This window comes from Alosa sapidissima, chromosome 16 (assembly GCF_018492685.1).
Source record: "Alosa sapidissima isolate fAloSap1 chromosome 16, fAloSap1.pri, whole genome shotgun sequence".
Classification (NCBI taxonomy): Eukaryota; Metazoa; Chordata; class Actinopteri; order Clupeiformes; family Clupeidae; genus Alosa; species Alosa sapidissima.
The window spans coordinates 7,346,816-7,366,815 of record NC_055972.1 but is presented as its reverse complement, the minus strand read 5'-3'; the positions used below and the strand labels follow the sequence as shown (position 1 = coordinate 7,366,815).

At 47.9% G+C, this 20,000-nt stretch overlaps 1 protein-coding gene across 4 annotated transcripts in view; it reads left to right on the top strand.

The window, feature by feature from the left end:
* The window catches only part of akt3a (v-akt murine thymoma viral oncogene homolog 3a), a 136,214-nt gene that overhangs the window by 46,743 nt on the left and 69,471 nt on the right, over nt 1-20,000 (top strand). The window contains exon 1 of one of the 4 annotated variants that reach the window (XM_042066603.1): nt 12,209-12,228. The exons of the other annotated variants lie outside the window; for them this stretch is intronic. The gene's annotated coding sequence lies outside the window, so the exon portion shown is untranslated. Of the gene's footprint in view, nt 1-12,208; nt 12,229-20,000 lie in introns of those variants that run through there. 4 annotated transcript variants of the gene reach the window in all.

Sequence of the window (20,000 nt, the reverse complement as noted above, 5' to 3'; positions counted from 1 at the left end):
CACAGTCAAACACACACACACACACACAGACACACACACACACACAAACACACACGCACTGTCAAACACACACACACACACACACACACACACACTTCACGCTCTACTAGTGTTGCTGCAGTGTGCTGCTGATTAGGTAAAGTGAGGAAGGGAGATTGATGGTTATCGCACCATGCACATTTGGTTATTACTGGTATTGAACAAATCGTAACCAAATGGATGCAAAGTAGTTGTCAAAAGGAATGACTACATCCAACACTCCAGAACACCGTACCGCTGAATGGGCCACAGTTCACTTCCCATTGAATCCATAACAAAACGTGGTGAATGTTTACATTTCAATCATATGTTATCATAATCTTCCACTTAAGGTCTCCCGGCTGTCGACATGTGTGCTTTCTAAATGCTTAGGGCTCATTGTAGCTGATAACAGTTATGATAACTGAAGTATACAGGACGAACCCAAGTTGTTTAGAGTTTAGAGTTATGAAATGTGTGGTATTCTCCAAGTTTATACTGACTGTGTGATATTCAGGGATGTAACAATAATAATAATAATAATTTATAATATAATAATAATACTATACTGATAACAATTATGATAACTTAAGTATTCAAGAGTATTATTAAAGTATGTGAGGGTGTGAGAGCTGGAGTATTTGAGTGCCCCCAACGCGCTAGTCTCAGAGGTTGCCATTTCTAATAGTGCATATGCATGAGTGGTAGTGCTGAATAGTCAGTTCACCAGTAAACTTGAGGACACCACACACACACACCCACACACACACACACACACACACACACACACACACAACACACACACACACACACACACACACACACACATGCCGAGGGAAATGAGGTCATCCACCACCACTAAACTATGCTACACTGGCTTGGGTGGCTGCTGCTGTTTAGGGTGGTGTGTGTGTGTGTGTGTGTGTGTGTGTGGGTAAGGGGGGGGGGTAAGGGGGGGGGGGGCTTTGTGGGGGCCCCGTACTGCTCTTTCAGTGTGTGTGTGTGTGTGTGTGGGGTGGGGCAGGCAGCTGGGCTGTGTGTGGCGTCCCAAGAGTCTGAGTGTGTTGTGGTGGTAGCGAGTAGGGGTGTAGGGGGAGCGGGGGGGTTGAGGGGTTGATCCCAGGCCAGACGAGTAAAAACACACACACACACACACACATCAGCCCAGTATAGGGCCAGCCAGCCAGCCGGGCTTGTCTTGAGTAGGGCCCTATTGTGAGTGAGCGGTCCAGGGGAACAAAGCTGGCTGTGAGGGGCCTGCTTACAGAGCTGACAGATGGCACTCAGAGATGGGGACATATCAATAATAATAGACATCTTACACCCACCCCCCCCCCCCCACCCCCCCACACACACACACACACACACACACACACACACACACACACACACACGCACACACAGTTGTACTTGTACTCACATACATACATACATACACAAACACCACCACTTCTCATCTTTTTCTCACAGACACAAAGGCACAAACGCCAACTCACTAACCCATACAAATACAATATACAAACGCTCCCACTTTCACACACAAATTTGAAGGGGGGGGGGGGGGGGGGGGCACTGTATGCATTAGGCCCCAGGATAGAGAGGGGTGAGTGTGGAGGGGTCTCAGTGTGGGGGGGGGGGCAAAATGGGGCGTCACCTCTGTATTCCCCTCCATCCTTCAGCCAACTGTGTGTGTGTGTGTGTGTGTGTGTGTGTGTGTGTGTGTGTGTGAGTGAAAGAGAGTTGTATTTTAACAACAGTGCCTGGGGGGGTAAGGGGGGGGGGGGGTGGTAAGATGGGTGTCACCTCTGTATTTCCCCTCCATCCTTCAGCCAACTGTGTGTGTGTGTGTGTGTGTGAGTGAAAGAGAGTTGTATTTTATTGTCTTGTGTTGTTATGTATTTGTGGTGTGTATGTGTATGAGAGAGAGAGAGAGTCTGTGAGAGAGAGAGGAGGAGGAGTGTGTTAAGTGCTTATTGTTTTGCCTTATGAAAAGCCTCTTGATGAAATCAGGCACTGTTGTTTAACAGGTGTGCTCTTGTTGGGGTCATTTCTTGGTGAATATTTGTTTGTTTTTTGTTTTTTGTCATTTGTTGTTTACTTTACTAGTCAGACTTGAGTGTCTGTGTCCTTGAGTGGCTTTTTTAGTGCAGTCATTCTATTCTCTAGAAAGTTCTCTACGAGAGTGACAGAACAGCTTGTGTAAATACAAGTTCTGTCAAGGGTCGCCTACGCCTATACAGTATATAGTGTTTCAGTATTATAAGTATATATACTCTTTTGATCCCGTGAAGGAAATCTGTGAATTAGTGAAACACACTCAGCACACAGTGAGGTGGAGCACACACTAATCCTGACGCAGTGAGCTGCCCTGCAACAACAGCGGCGCTCGGGGAGCAGTGAGTGGTTAGGTGCCTTGCTCAAGGACACTTCAGCTATTCCTACTGGTCGGGGTTCGAACCAGCAACCTTCCGGTTACAAGTCCGAAGCCCTAACCAGTAGGCCACGGCTACCCCTATTATAATAAGAGTGGAAGTCTTGTGTTTATGGAGAAGTCTAGGAGAGTGCATTTTTGATGCGACAGCTTGTAAGGTTGTGTAGGAACTTTTACATTGCAAACTGGTTGGTTGAATTTTGTTTTGTTTTGTCGTCAAGTCTTTTTGTTTGCTATTTGTGTTTGCACTGTTTTCGCACTGTAAATAAATCTGCAACTCTCCACCAAAATCCACGTTTGGCTTGCTGTGTCTTCCACCCCCATCATCACTTCACCTCAGTGAGTCCTAGCCGCTCATCCTGTGAGTGGGTATGGAATCGCAAGGGCCGTATTTTCACAGTTGGTATGTCTGACTAATAAGTCTGACTAATTGTTTTGGACTAGTGGTGTTCTTTCAGAAGGCTTTAAGAGATGAGCGATGAGCCACTCCGGATGCTAAGTGTAGACTAGTGCTCTACTGAGGAGAAAGAGTGCTGAGGGCCTGATATAGACCACACACACAATAGACCAGTGCTGGCAGTCCGTTAAGGTGAGCTGACCCTTACAAACTCATACAGGTGAGAGCTATACTATAAGGTCAGGTGCTCATACAGGTGAGAGCTATACTATAAGGTCAGGTGCTCATACAGGTGAGAGCTATACTATAAGGTCAGGTGAGAGCTATACTATAAGGTCAGGTGAGAGCTATACTATAAGGTCAGGTGCTCATACAGGTGAGAGCTATACTAGAAGGTCTGGTGAGAGCTATACTATAAGGTCAGGTGCTCATACAGGTGAGAGCTATACTATAAGGTCAGGTGCTCATACAGGTGAGAGCTATACTATAAGGTCAGGTGAGAGCTATACTATAAGGTCAGGTGCTCATACAGGTGAGAGCTATACTATAAGGTCAGGTGCTCATACAGGTGAGAGCTATACTATAAGGTCAGGTGAGAGCTATACTATAAGGTCAGGTGAGCGCTATACTATAAGGTCAGGTGCTCATACAGGTGAGAGCTATACTATAAGGTCAGGTGAGAGCTATACTATAAGGTCAGGTGCTCATACAGGTGAGAGCTATACTATAAGGTCAGGTGAGAGCTATACTATAAGGTCAGGTGCTCATACAGGTGAGAGCTATACTATAAGGTCAGGCGCAGCTCTCGTAAAGGCTAAGTAAAAGAACAGCAGGTGCTCAGGTGAGCTGCGTTTATCTGGGTTATCTTGGTATGTTCATATTTAGGTAGTGTAAGGTTTCACATCAGCAGGAATTCAGGGAGGACATTTGTCATCTTTTCAAAATAAGTTTTCCTAATGTTAACATATTTTGTGCATCATATTTCTGTCTTGAATGTGTGTCAGGGTAGGGTGCTAGCTGATATTCTCTGATTAAGGCCAAATAGAATTGCATTTTACTTTGATTTTTTTGTTTGATTCTTCCAGTGGATTATGTAATTTTGTTTTAATAGTTTTTGTAATTTGGTTTATCCTAATTTCAGTTGCTTTGTGATTCAGATGCTGCGTGTCAGTGGGGCATTTGTGTGTGTGGAGTGGTCTGATGAGATCAAACTCAGGACCAGCTTAGTTAGGGGACATTTTACTTTGTTCATCTCCTGGTACTGAAGGGCTTTATAATGGAATGAGCAGGGGTCACTACTTTTCAGATGTTTCCAGAATTTGATCGCTCTTTTCTGTATTTTTAAAATTAAAGGATATTCGCTCAGCTAGTTCAGCTCTGCAGGCATTGCTTGTGGCACATCTGTGTACTTTTAAGATGAATTTGCAAAACTCTGTATGGAGGGTTTCAATAGGGTGTTTTTCCCATTGACTGAAATCTTGGTTTGTAAGTGGGCCCCACACATCTCTCGCTCTGGCCCGTCTCGCTCTCATTCTCTCTCTCTCTCTCTCTCTCTCTCTCTCTCTCTGTGCCCGTCTCTCTCTCGTCTCTCTCTCTCCTCTCTCTCTCTCTCTCTCTGTGCCCGTCTCTCTCTCGTTCTCTCTCTCTCTCTGTGCCCCGTCTCTCTCTCGTTCTCTCTCTCTCTTCTCTCTCTCTCTCTCCTCTGTGCCCGTCTCTCTCTCTCTCTCTGTGCCCGTCTCTCTCTCGTTCTCTCTCTCTCTCTGTGCCCCGTCTCTCTCTCGTTCTCTCTCTCTCTCTGTGCCCGTCTCTCTCTCGTTCTCTCTTTTCTCTCTCTGTGTGCCCGTCTCTCTCGTTTCTCTCTCTCTCTCTGTGCCCGTCTCTCTCTCGTTCTCTCTTTCTCTCGTTGTGCCCGTTTGTTCTGCGCCTCAGCTGCTACTCGCTCCTAATTCTCTTCTTTGCTCTGTGTGTGTGTGTGTATGTGTGTGTGTTTGTGTGTGTGTGTGTGGTAAGAGAGAGAGAGAGAGAGAGAGAGACTGTGTGTATGAGTGTGTGTGCGTGGTGCGTGTGTATGAGTGAGAGAGAAAGTGAGAGAGAAAGTGAGAGAGAGAGAGAGAGAGGAGAGAGAGAGAGAGAGGAGAGAGAGAGAGAGAGAGAGAGAGGAGAGAGAGAGAAGAGAGAGAGAGAGAGAGAGAGAGAGAGAGAGAGAGAGATAGAGATAGAGATAGAGATAGAGATAGAGATAGAGAGAGTGTGTGTGTTTGTGTGTGAGAGGGAGAGAGTGTGTTTGGGCCTTTTACTCTTGCTGTTTCATGCAGCTGGCCTTCTCTATTTTAATGAGGACAGTGAACTGAGACCAACTGCCCAACTGATTGCCTGTTCATGAATAGCGTTTGCCAACCACACACACACACACACACACACACAGTATGAGCCTGGTGCCCAGTAGTGTGGTAAAGCATCATAGACATCAGGCCAGGCCAGGCCAGGTCAAAGCAGCACACACCAACATAGTTGTTTCATCCCTAAGGATGCCATGTTCCATGGGGAAGTCCCCCTGCTGATCCTGCAGTGCCTCTCTCTTTCTCTCTCTCTCTCTCTCTCTCTCTCTCTCTCTCTTTCTCTTTCTCTCTCTGTCTTTCTCTCTCTCTCTCTGTCTTCCTCTCTCTATGCTCTCTCTCTTTCTCTCTCCCTCTATATTTTCTCTCTCTCTCCCAGTCTGTCCTCTTTCTCTCTCTCTCACTCCCTCTCTCTCTCTCTCTTTCTCTCTCTCTCTCCACCTCTCTCTCTCTACCTGTTCCTTCATCCTGTCCTCAGACATCTGTGGGTGTGATATGAGACTGACATAATCAGGTCATATTGACTGTTTGATTGTGTGTGGCACGACGCGGTAGTATCGTATGCACTGTGAGAAGTAGTGCAGCTAGGAGAATCTGTTTTTGTAGAAGAAGGTGTGCACTTTTAAGCATTTCCTGAAACTTTATTTTTGAAATTCAACTTTTGTTAAACAGGTGTTGAGTTTTTTAGCATCATCCCCATTTACACACACAGTTAGATAGATATATAGATACACGGATACATACATACATACATACATACATACATACATACATACATGCATACAGTACATACATACATACAGTACATACAGTACATACATACATACGGTTTATATAAAGAAGAAAAACTCTCTGTAATCTCCTGCGTTATATGAAACAGGCGAGCCTGATATTGCTGCCCTCTTCACAGCCCCCTGCTGATCCAAGACATGGAATAATGGGGTGCATAGCAGGCCGTTTTGGGACCGCCAGTTTGGAACGTTAGCCTAATGCTTTTCAAAGGTCCTGCAGAGGTCAGTCTGACTGAGCTGTAATGGACTGTAATGTGTGTGTGTGTTTGTGTGTTTGTTTGTTTGCTTGCTGGATGTGTCTTGGCCTTCCACCCTCCACTGGCTAATCAAGTGATGCAATCAAATGTTTAGCGGTGTTGCTAAGACCTTGCCAAGAGGTTGCCTGTTTCCCAAAGACACACACACACACACACACACATACACACACACACACACACACACACACTTGGAGGGATCATTTCTGACCTCCTTTGTTTGCCGCATCCTGTGAGACCCCCGGCCACCAGCCCTCAGGGCTGACCTGACAGGAAGTTGAACAGCCTTTCAGGAGCTGAGAACAGGAAGTCAGGACTGAGCAACAACAACAGCAAAACAAGCTCCCAGGGGCCATGGTTCTCAAGGAGCGCAGTGACCCATGGACAGACAACAGACACCATCTAAAAAGCCTAGTATGGATCATACCTGTGTGTGTGTGTGGGTGTGTATACGTACATATATCTAGCTGTGGGCACATATGATAGTGTGTGTGTGTGTGTGTGTGTGTGTGTGTGTGTGTGCGCTTGTGCGCGTGTGCATTTTCCACTCTTAGGGGAAAATACTTATTGAGTGTTAATTAGTGTAGATAATAGTGTTCTGGCATTAAACGTCGCGTCAGTCTAAACGTCTATTGATCCCCTGGTAAACTAGTATCATTACTGGGAGCATCTCCAGTGGGTTTAGCGAGTTTCAGAAGGACATGGCGAACGGGGACCTTCTCCTCCCTTCACTCTACCTTCACAGCATTATGTCAGGCCTTTGCCTCAATTGATAAGCCACTAATTTGTCCTCGGCCCCAAATAGGTTTGCCTGCTGCAGGCCTTTTGTTCACCTGTTGAGGAGTACGGTCAGAAATATGTGATTAGAATGTTCGCAATCCGAGAGTTCCGTATTATGATGCGACAATTACCCTCACCCGCATCATAGTTGGCCCCACAAGACTTCCTTTTTAACATTCCATATGTTATCTTAATGCAGAGGAAGTAGATTGGGAACCAAATAGAATGTTCAAACATTGTTTTTGTTTTTATTGTTGAAAGGGTCTATAAAGAACATTGAAACTAGATCGTTTGCGTAGAATTCTAGAACGAACCAGGAAAATAATTCACTCCTCAACAGGTTAAATACAAACGGCTGGGAATACATAACACGTGTTGCTTATGTCAAGCAACAATTCCTCATCGTTATATAAGAGTGAGTTTGTTTTGTTTTCTATCTATTTGTTTCTGATGCATATTGATGCATACATGTGATTGGTATGTGAACAAGACATTTATCTGTGCCAATGCATGTTCTCTCCATTTCACTCTGAGTACCTGCCCAAGGCTATAAACCTCAGTCTGGATCATCAATGCTCTGCACACAACCTTTCACCCAGAGTGCAGGGCAGCACAGCGCCGGACTGCCGAGTGTGTGTGTGTGTGTGTGTGTGTGTGTGTGTGTGTGTCTGGCGTCTCCTTCTTGACGCTCCCTTCGTGGTGCCGGCCCAGAGAAGGCAAGGACACAGACAGGAGGCTATTTATAGACGTGTGCTGCTCTTAAGCCTCCTCAATTAGCCTTTAGATTAGTGGACAGCCCAAACACACTGCTCTGCACACACCGGTCTTACCAATGCGGTTTAGTAGGTTTCTTTATGGGAGATAAGCATGTGAGATGAGGGAGCACGATCTGGCCTTTGTGTGTGTGTGTGTGTGTTTAACCCCCCACCCACACCTTAAGTACTAGCACAAGGAACTTAACATCATGTCCTGGGTGTTATTAAATGAGGAGATTAGTGTGTCGTGTGTCCAGATTGGGTTCTCGCCAGAACATCTTAGAGTAATGCAACCCTGCTATTTCTGTCCCACTTCCGTTGGCCGTTCCGCTTGTGACTGGACTGGTCATTCAGGCTCAACGTGGAACGGTTCCCAGCTGTAGGAAGTAGAACCTTTATAGAATGGCTCTATTGTCATGACAACCACGCCAGCCTCCAGTCGAGGCTGTTTCTCCACTGACGTGCTTTAGGAATCCCTTCCGCTGTCTGTGGAGGATAGGTTGTGGTTGATGCCACTGTTGCCCTTATGGGAGATCCGCCCCCCAGAGGGCTCAGCTAGGGGGTGCGTCGTGTCTGTGCTCTCTGTGTCCCTCTAGTGGACAGGGGCAGGTTAGTCACAGGGCCCTCATTGAAATTCAGGGCAAAGTGCAAAGTCTAAGTCTAACTGAAGCCTGCTTAATAACTATGCAAAATCTAATATTGCAAATGAAATACCTTGAGAAAGATCCTAAGCACAAACAGTGGTGGGTCTGCTAAAAGCCGCCTCACGTTACATGATGCTGTTAATTCATGCACGAGGACGTTGCTCGTAGACTGACTTTGCACTTTGCCCAACATTTTAATGAGAGCCCATTAAAGGGCTGTGTTCTCCAACCAGCTGGAAGAGGATAGCTCTGTGGTCAGTTCTCTGTGACGGACACTGGAGGGGTTGCCTCTGGACGGAGACTGATCCAAATCCAGGGGCCTGCATGGTAAAAGGATCTGTGGGTCTTCCTCAGGATTATCAGCATGTTGTGTTGATGTTGCCAAGCTGACGCAACATCTGTACACAAAAAGGGACGGTGTGATTTGGTCTCTCTCCAAACCCAGTAGGCTTAGATGAGCGTCAGGCTTAAGAATATCAACACCAGATGTTGAAGGCGGAAGACCAACCCACTTGTCTTTTTCCCTGCCACAAATCTGTTAACGGAAGCCAGTCTTGCTCAGCTACTTGCAACAGAAAAGAGCAAGGCACAGGATTAAGCGCCTAGTCATAGCAGCCATTACACAGTAAAAAAGGCTATAGGCGAGTCCGCTGTGTCCAAAGAAGAAGGCTGCTCATTAAGCCTAGTCATTTCTAGTTGCTCGTTTGGAACTGTACGTTCTAAACTAATGAGAGGGAGAGAGAGAGAGAGAGTAGTAGTCTGTCGAGGGGAGTTCCCTGGTTACTGTTCTGGCCCTTTCCCGACCTCTGTGTTGACCCCCCATGTCCATGGACTGTCAGACGAGGAAGTAGCAGGTCTCTCTGCTAATTGCTATTCAGAGCAGGCACTGGCCCTTAGCATAGCCCTAGCCTAGCCTAGCATAGATGAGCCTTGCGTAGCGTAGCGTAGCAGCGTCTCTGCAGCAGCAGACAAAGGAGAGGATTGTTTAGGTGCTGAAGCAGAGGTCCTCTTTGCATGACTAACCCAAAAGCCCATCCCACCCCACCCCACCACTCCCTCCCTGATGAAAAAAGAAAAAAGAAAAAAAAAAAAAAAAACGAACAAGACAACTGGCTTTGTGTTCTGTGTGGGAGCTCACAGCATCGGGATGTTAATAGGCAAGTGCTCTGTGCCATTAAGCGGCCAAAACAAACATTTCTTTTGTGCGCCTTGCTCCACTTCCTGTCTCCCTTCCAGCGTCTCCAGCAGAGCGACTGGGACAATACACTGGCCAAGGGGCTCCAAAGTTGTAAGGCCGTGAATGACAAATAGCACACTTACCACCCTGAAATGAGTACTACCCGTTTACTGATTCCCCCCTCTTTTTCCAAGCTCTCTGTCCCTTCATTTCTTCATTTCTTCCCTTCTCTGTCATTCTCTGTTGCTGTGTTGTCTGTCTGGCCTGTTTGGGCTGAACTGGTTCACCCACTGCTCCGCTCCGCTCTGCTCTGCCGTGGCCTGTTTAGTGTTTGGTGCTTTTTTTCCGGAGGGTTCTCTCTCTCTCCTGAGCTTGTGTAGTGTCGCTGGCACACGGGCTGTCTGTGAGGGAGGAGAGGGGCTCAGACAAAGGGCCCCTGTCTGCTGCCCACCTACCACGAGTGGCTCTGGAGACGCACCTCCAACCTTCCAGGCCAGTGTGTGTGTGTGTGAGTGTGTGTGTGTGTGTGTGTGTGTAGGGGGGGGGGGGGGGATCAGCGAGGGTGGCATGCTGCCACTGCCCGGAAACAGCAGCTTAAGTTCCTTCTCTCTCTCTCTCTCTTTCTCACTGTATCCTCCTGTCATTTCTTCCTCTTGACTATTCCCTCCCTTCTTTTGTCCTCCATCCATTCCCCTTCTTTCTCTCCCTCTTTTTCATCTCTCACTCTTAACATCGTTTGTCTTTCAGCATCTCTCCGTATCCGTATCCTTTTCCCTCCAATTCACACTCTCCCTCTTCCTCACTCTCGCTCCCTCCTTCCTTTTTCAAACTCTCTTTTACACTCCCTCGTTTTCTCTCTCTCTCTCCCTCTCTCTCCCTCTCTCTCTCCATCTTTCTACCTCTCTTCCACCTTTGCCCCCCCACTCTGTCTCTCTCTCCCTCTCTCTCTCTCTCTCTCTCTCTCTCTCTCTCTCTCTCTCTCTGTCTCCCTATCCGTCCCTCTCACTGTGAGGAAACAGTAGCTGCGTGTGAGGTATCAGGCTCCTGACTGCGCCCTCTGACCTCTGACCTCTCACCTGGCCTACATGAGACACCTGAGCGCTGATACAGTGACCTTTGACCCCCTGCGCCACTGACTCAGGGCTCAGGATGCCAGTGTGAACCTGAGGCTGCTGCACTCAAGGCAGTTACAGTTATGTGAACCCAGCACCACCCCACCACCACCTCCTGGTGTTGCAGTAGGTTGCTACAGCGCCCTCTTCAGCTCAGACAGGGCAACTGCAATCATCCCCCATACTCCCTCTCTCTCTCTCTGTCTCTCTCTCTCTCTCTCTTTCTATTTGTCTCCCTCCCTTCTTTCCTTCTTTCTCAGTCTATCTATTTGTCTCTATCCCTCTCTTCTTCTCTCTTTCCCATCTCGATGCTCCCATCTTTGTAGACCCTTTGAAGGGCCCTTTGAAGTTTAACAAGAAGCACCAACAGCAAGTGGCAGAAATGACTTTACAAAGTTATCTCGTCTCTTTGATCCAAGGACTGACTGTTGGGAGCAGTGCCGCGACAGCGCATTTGTATCGGCACAGACAACACTCTGGAGCTGTGCTCAGATCGAGACTTGTAGCTGTGCCGTAGGCCGGGCCGGCTTTGACACAGATCCGGCACTGATTCGGTGAAATCTCCCTCTCTCTGTGTGTGTGTTGTAAGGAGCTTCTTAAGTTAGCATCATTAGGCACGAGGAGAAGAATGTCTCTGTGAGATTAAGCTTGCTTGGGCTAAGTGGAAGTGACAGATGGTCTTGTTCATATCATATTTGCAGGATGAGATGAGACAAAGGTACACTGAAATTCTCTCTCTGTCTCTGTCTCTGTCTGTTTCTGTAGTGAACATTTGCCATTCGTAAGGAATCAGTGTATGTTTACGTATGTGTGTGTTTGTACTGTATGTGTGTGTTTTTATATGTGTGTTAAGTGGATCATGTATTGGACTATTGCAGGATGCTCTTTGGTTTTTTTCTCACCTTTCACATGCACGCACGCACGCACACACGCACGCACGCACGCACGCACGCACATGGCGTACTCACACACACACACAGATGTACGCATGCACATGCACACACACACACACACACACACACACACACACACACACACACACACACACAACCTCATGCCTGTTGAAGAGCCCATTGCTGACGCGCAGGCCCCAGTGGACTGGAGGTCAAGTGTGGAGAGACAAGCCGCCTTTTGTGATGACAGACGGGCACAATGCCGCCCTGAGAGCCCCTTACTCCTCCCGCCCTTTTGTTGGAGGTGTTTCAGGGGAGAACGCAGGCGTGTGTGTGCGTGTGTGTGTGTGTGTGTGTGTGTGGGGGTGGGATTGTGTGAGTCAACGTTGTTCGGTGACTTCTGGTCCACTCTCCTGAAGAAGCACAGTTCTCTCTCTGTCAGTTTCAGGCTGTCTGGGAAGACCACTTTGGTTGACCTAGTAGTAGTTGAATTGAAAAACATGTCTTTTTAAACTCTGTATTGATTTGAAGTGATAATGGTCCCCCCCCCCCCCCCCCCCCCTCCCTTTTCTTCTTCTCTTTCTGCATGCTGGATGCTGTAATGTTCTCTCCCGTGGACTCCTGTCATGCAACCAATCAGGTGAGTGACCATTCAGACCTTCTTTCACATGCATTCACCACAGACAAACACAGACATACACACACACACACACAGACAGACACACAGACAGACACACAGACAGACACACAGACAGACACACAGACAGACACACAGACAGACAGACAGACAGACAGACAGACAGACAGACAGACAGACAGACAGACAGACAGAGACACATAGACACAGACACACACACACACAGACACACACACTTTTAAGTCCATTGAGAATTTTGGAATGAAGGAAGCCTCTCTATGCTGTCAGTGTGGCCAGTGATGGCTTCATAGGCGGTCATCACTACTTACCATAGGGGGTCATCACTACTTACAGTATCATAGGGGGTCATCACTACTTACCATAGGGGGTCATCACTACTTACAGTATCATAGGGGGTTATCACTACTTATTATAGGGGGTCATCACTACTTACTACCACTGAGGCCCCAGGCAGATAGGGATATGCCCAAGGTCTCTTCTTATAAGTGAGTTCTTTCTTGCCCCTATCCCCTTAGTTTATTCCGTAAGGGGATGAACCAACAAGTTCAAGCTGAGCTGTAAAAACACCCTTGAAGTCAAATGATCAAATAGAATTGAATTGAATTGAAATGAATTGAATTGAGTGAGAGGTGAGAGGGAGTGAGAGGTGGTCATTTAGGCTGGGATCACATTAGCCAGCGGCAAGCGGCAGGTTTCCTATTGTTCTCTATGGTTCGGCAGCGGAACGGCGGCAGGTTTCCTGTGTTCTCTATGGTTCGGCAGCGGAACGGCGTCAGGTTTCCTGTTGTTCTCTATGGTTCTGCAGCGGCAAGCGGCAGGTTTCCTATTGTTCTCTATGGTTCGGCAGCGGAACGGCGTCAGGTTTCCTATTGTTCTCTATGGTTCTGCAGCGGCAAGCGGCAGGTTTCCTATTGTTCTCTATGGTTCGGCAGCGGAACAGTGGCAAGGCTGGCGTAACGCCAGTGTTGAACAAGCTGAGCGTTGAACTTGGTTCAACTTTCAAAGCGCAACGCGAGCGTATTCAATTGACAAACCGTTTGTGTTGCTTAGGAACGAGATAAAACTTATTATGGTCTGAGCGTTGCGTTACGTTTGCCGCTGCCGCTTGCCGCTGGCTGATGTGATCCTCTCCTTAGAGTTGAGGGCAGGGAGTGAGAGGTGGTCATTTAGGGAGTGAGACGTGGTCATTTAGAGTTGAGGGCAGGGAGTGAGAGGTGGTCATTTAGGGAGTGAGACGTGGTCATTTAGAGTTGAGGGCAGGGAGTGAGAGGTGGTCATTTAGGGAGTGAGACGTGGTCATTTAGAGTTGAGGGCAGGGAGTGAGAGGTGGTCATTTAGGGAGTGAGACGTGGTCATTTAGAGTTGAGGGCAGGGAGTGAGAGGTGGTCATTTAGAGTTGAGGGCAGGGAGTGAGAGGTGGTCATTTAGGGAGTGAGACGTGGTCATTTAGAGTTGAGGGCAGGGAGTGAGAGGTGGTCATTTAGGGAGTGAGACGTGGTCATTTAGAGTTGAGGGCAGGGAGTGAGACGTGGTCATTTAGAGTTGAGGGCCCCTGCCCACCCAGGCATCCCCATGTCCAGCTTTGGGTTCCTGCCTGGGCCCAGTGGGGATACAGTAGCAGCAGTGCTGGATATGGGGCAGCTAAAAGCTCTGTGTGTGTGTGTGTGTGTGTGTGTGTGTGTGTGTGTGTGTGTGTGTGGAACTGGATGTTCTGTTTTCTCGGAGATGCCAGGGAGCCTAAGTGGGACAGGAAGCTAGTGTTCCCTCCCGTGCTCCAACATCCATTAGCTACCTTTACACACACATACACACACACACACACACACACACACACATGTGCGCGCTCGCACACACACACACACACACACACACACACAAACACTCATGTTTGAGTGAGTGTGTAAAGCATCATATCATCTGTTCAGATCAGGTTTGTGTTTTCTGGATCGTTAGAAGTAGCACTGAGATGTGTCCTGTGAAGCAGATAGCCACTGTGTCCTGTGAGGCAGATGGCCAGCTGTTTCTGCTCTGAGATTTATTCAGGGATAGCATACTGACCCCTGTTGCCTGTCAGAGTGATACTAGTGAAAGGATTGTAACACACACACACACACACACACACACACACACACACACACACACACACACACACACACACAAAATACACAACTCAAGACCACATACAAACAACCTTGCAATGATTTTGATTGAACACCTAAGGGAATGCAGAGAGAGTCACATGCTTCAGTGTGTGCAAAATCTATTTGCCTACTTGTCTTTGAGTATGCCTGTGTGTGCATGCTTGTTGGGGGGTGTGTGTGTGTTTGTGTGTGGGGTGTTATCTCTATCGGTCATTGTTATCACCCCCCAAGGTTCTCCTCAGTTCTAAGCCTGTAGGTCTGTTTACACACACACACACACACAGACATGCATAATTCATCAGTGCGGGGCCCTGTTCTGCTCTGAGTAGCTGTGCAACACATAGTATTACACAATTGCACTGGAGACCAGCTTACTGGCCCACAGGCTAATTATAGTCAGCACAGCTGCCTGCAGAGGGGCCTCTTCAACTGTGTGTGTTTGTGTGTGTGTGTGTGTGTGTGTGTGTGTGTGTGTGTGTGTGTGTGTGTGTGTGTGTGTGTGTGTGTGTGTGTGTGTGTGTGTGTCTGTCTGTCTGTGAATTGGAACACCTGTTTGTCGTGGGTTTCTGGGTCCAGATGTCTGCCATTGTCAGAGGACCCCTCGGTGTGTGGGTGGGAGACCCCAACGTGCCCTCTAGCGCAGCATCCCTCCTGATACACACACACACACACAAGGAGAGAATTATGAATGACTCAATGCTAATTTCAGCATTTCACTGTTAGGAATGCTTCATAGATGTGTTCTGCCCCTCATCCCAATGCATGCCTGTTAGCCATAGCGACATCATGACCTTAATGTCATAGCATCACTGTATTTATTTATATGAAGCCCTGATTGTGTCTACTGCCAAGTTGACATTTGTCTTTCACTACAAGTTGTCTGGTGACTTGCCGAGTACAATTACAGAGCGCATGGATGGCATGGTGCCCTTACCGAGGCACTGACGCACTGTGCAGTGAGTGGATTTATGTTTGTCGTTTTCATTAAGTTCTTCTCAGTCAGCATTATTTGTTTGTTTGTGTGTGTGTGTGTGTGTGTGTGTGTGTGTGTGTGCTGTTCTTTTATTTGATCGCTTGACCCTTTGCTTTAAGGTCAGTAAGGTCACCTTAGCAGACGTATAACCAGCAGTCGCTGTTTTATGTGTGCGCGTGTGTGTGTGTGCAGCTGGTGTGGAGACACTGCCCTCTTCCTGTGACAAGGTGATGATCTAAACACACTGGAATTGGCAGGGGGTGTCATAAGGGTCCTGTTGACCCCCCTCAAAGAGACACATACACACACACATACACAGCTGTCTTTTACCACATCGTACCTCTGTTGAGGGTGTGCTGTCAGAACCGGTGGACTCATTTCCCTGGTCTTAAACTCACGTCACACAATGTGTCACCTCTGCGTGGGGATTGACTTGTCTCATGTCAGCAGCAAGCACAGCAGTTGGTGGGTTCTTCCAAGTGGACACTTGGTGACGAATCCCTGCTCGTCGGAAACTGTTGTATTTGCATAGCACGTGTTAAACTTAGGTTAAGGTCAATTTGGGGCCAATGTTACACCAGCATACATCAGTAGCACTTGTATCCCTTACTTTAGCCATGTATTGAGACTGGGTCTGCTTCCATACATTGAGACTAGGTTATCTGCTGCCTCGTCTAGATAGGTAACCCTGAAACCCATTCAATTGAGCAAAGCTCTCTATTAAACTAACAGCGCCCCCTCATGGTGACACTGGGGTCACTGCGTCTGTCCGTCCACCTCCACCATGGTTCCCAGTATATCTCTCTCCCCCGCGGTGTCTGGAAAGAGGAAGGACTAGACTTAATCCCAGGGATTAAAGAGTACGATTTGTGTGGGGCTAGATTAGGCCGGGTGGAATCTGATTTTAGCCCCCAGCTCTAAAGTAGCCACCGGGGCGAGGTCGCGGTTAGCGCGCTAATCCAGAGTGCTAATTAGCCCCTACCGCGTGCAAAAGGGGCCAGCGGCCAATCACAGAGGAGTACAGAGGTTGCTGAGATGGTGGGGGTTGTGGATGGGGGTTAGGTAAGAGCATGTGTGTGTGTCTATGCATGTGTGTAGGTGTTATTAGAGTATGTGTGTGTGTGTGTGTGGGGGGGGGGTTGCCTCAGGTTAAGGTCATGGAAGGGATTCCTTTTTGGTTTGAAACTCGGCTTCACTTTACTTCACACGGTCTGGAAGTGAGGGTCATGAAGACCCAGCTCAGCCAATCAGGCCACTGCTACTGTAGGTACTGACGCTAATCACAAATGTGTCCTCAGTGTATCCGCACTTCAGATTAAATCCCACATCTGACCAAATAACATTACCAGCGCTAAACAGGCTAAACGCTAACCCAACGGTAGCTACTGGTGCTAGTGCTGGCTTAGGGGAGGGCAGGAAGGGGGATTAGACACTCGAGGGGGGACATGAGGATACGTGTGAGGGAAGGAGATGGCTGGAAATGAGCGTCATAAAACAGATTAATTTACATTCCAATTTACAGAGGAAACTATTGATCAGAGAGAGAGAGAGAGAGAGAGAGAGAGAGAGAGAGAGAGAGAGAGAGAGAGAGATGACGATGAATGCGAATGATGAGTGGCTGGGGAGAAGAAAGATAGAGGTGTATGGAGAGAGAGAGAGAGACGGGATGCATAGAGATGTGTGTGAAAGGGAGAGAGATGGATAGAAATGCTGAGACGGTAGTAAGAGGAGTTTGAAAGTGAGATGAAAGAGAGAAAGATGGATGGAAAGAGGGAGTGGCACCTGATTTTGGTCCTTAAAACATGAGGGAGAGTCAGAATTTGAGAGAGTGAAGGAGAGAGATGGGGGTCTTGCTCTGGAGATAAGAGAGAGAGAGGGAGAGAGAGAGAGAGAGATGGGGGGATAGAAAGAAGGAAAAGGGAGAGTGATGGGAGCTTTGCTTTTGAGAATGTTGCAGAGAGAGGGACAGGTGTCTTGCTTATGACACAGAGGAGAAGAAGGAGGGAAATAGAATGAGAAAGAGAGAGAGTAAAGTAGACAAGCGACTTGCTGTGTCTGTCGTCTGGGTAAGCAGGGCAAAGTTCAGACAGAGGCGGAGCCTGAGGTGCTTAGTTGTGAGCGTGAGCGTCTTTTGCGCTGGCCAGCCCACCCCACCCGCTCCCTCACTGACCCGCTCGCTGGCCTGCCGCGGCGTGGTGCGGCGCGCTAATCCGGCTATTTACAGCCCAGCTCAGCCCCACTCAGCTCAGCTCACCGCTGCAGGTGCAGCCTGGTTACATCAGCCCGTCAGCCAGTACACAACATGTGGACACGCGGCGTCGCTTAGCATCCCGCTCACCACAGTATATATGGACACGCGGCGTCGCTTAGCATCCCGCTCACCACAGTATATATGGACACGCGGCGTCGCTTAGCATCCCGCTCACCACAGTACATGTGGACACGCGGCGTCGCTTAGCATCCCGCTCACCACAGTACATGTGGACACGCGGCGTCGTTTAGCATCCCGCTCACCACAGTATATATGGACACGCGGCGTCGCTTAGCATCCCGCTCACCACAGTACATGTGGACACGCGGCGCAGTTTAGCATCCCGCTCACCACAGTACATGTGGACACGGCGTCGCTTAGCATCCCGCTCACCACAGTACATGTGGACACGCGGCGCAGTTTAGCATCCCGCTCACCACAGTACATGTGGACACGGCGTCGCAGTTTAGCATCCCGCTCACCACAGTACATGTGGACACGCGGCGTCGCTTAGCATCCCGCTCACCACAGTATATATGGACACGCGGCGCAGTTTAGCATCCCACTCACCTCAGTACATGTCCCGAGAAAGAAGCCAATTAGCTAAAGTGGATCCATGGGGGGACTCATGGACTTGGATAGCTTGTTCCTTGTCATTTCACAATATTAATGATAAATGTTCTAACATGTTTATATATGCTGCAAATGTTATTGTATTTGCACGGATCTAAAGAATGAAAATTGAGAATAAATAGTGGTGACAACTATTTTCATATCCTCATTTATATTATTTCTGGCCATAAATGCTTGAAATATGATGATATACTTTTAAGTCTGTATCGCCCATCCCATGGCCTAGCGGAATAAGTTATGTATGCTGACGATCATCTCATCTCTCAAATCTGCTGTTTGAAATTCTATGGTGTAGACTCTTCACAGTGTTAATGGGTTGGGTTGGGTAAGTGTCTTTATGCTTTACAAGTTTGTGTGTGTGTGTGTCTGTGTGTGTTCAGGCTCCATCATCATTTCCTGCTAGTGAGTTCTGACAGGACTGCAGAGTGCTGGTCACTCTGACCCTTTTATCCATTTGGAATCTATCCCATCCTCTCACTCTCTCTCTCTCTCTTTCTCTCTCATTCACTTCCTTGGCTTTAGTGTGGCTTCTGTGTTTATCATTTACCAATCTCTCTCTCTCTCTCTCCCTCCATCCCTCGCTGCCTCCCTTCCTCTCTCTCGCCTCTCTCCATTGGAATAGGAAGTCATTAACGGGGAGGTCAGCTTGCCATTTCCGATGTGATGCTCTCTGCTGGGTTACAGCGTCCATGCTGTCTTTCATCAGTGCAGATGATGACCGCTCTGATAGCAGAGAGAGAGAGAGCGAGAGAGAGAGAGAGAGAGAGAGAGAGAGAAGCTTTGAATCTGACACCTGCAGGAACATCATGGTTCTGAGTGCACTGGGAAATCACTGCCTGAGAACAGCTTGTGAAGTATGAAGTTTTTCAAGATAAAGTTGGTGGAAGGCAGGACAAGACAAGATTTTTGAGGGGTGTGTTGGATGTATTTAAAAGGATGCTGTTTGCGTACAGTGAAAGATGGTGAATATTACTTGCCGTTTAGGTATTTAGGATTTTGTTTCTCAAGTTGTAAAAATGTTTTCAGCTGGTTGCTGTAGTGACGTAAAATAAAGCAGAAGCAAAATGTAGTTCCCCCTCAATGAGCATTACTTGTTGGGATCACCGATCTGATCCCAATGAGTTATTCTGTTCTGTGTGAGTGTTGTTTGCCCCACACAACTAGGTAGTAATGGGTATAGCAGCATATGTGTGGGTAGTATGCAGCATGTAGGCTAGCATTGAAAACACACACACACACACACATGCACGCACGCACACACACACACACACACACACACACACACACACACACTCACTCTCTCTCTGTCATACGCCTGCACTCGGCCCCCTCACCTTTCTGCATTGGCAGCTGTTTGACAGTGAAGAATATATTTCTTTGTTGCTTGGCCCCTTTTAAACTGTGACCTAACACTCACAAGGACAAACACACACTCAGACACACAGACACCCCAGATGCTCTTTCATACACAAAAACATGTGTGCAGACACACTTGCATGTACTAACACAGTACACACACTCACACCTACACACATGCACACACACACACGCACTTGGCCATACGCTCACACACATCCTCTATGTCACATTTACATACATGAACAAGATCATCAAACACTATACTTTTGCTCTTTTCCCCGTAACACACACACACACACACACACACACACACACACACACACATACACGCACACACACACACACACGCACACACACACACACACACACACACACACACACACACACACGCACGCAT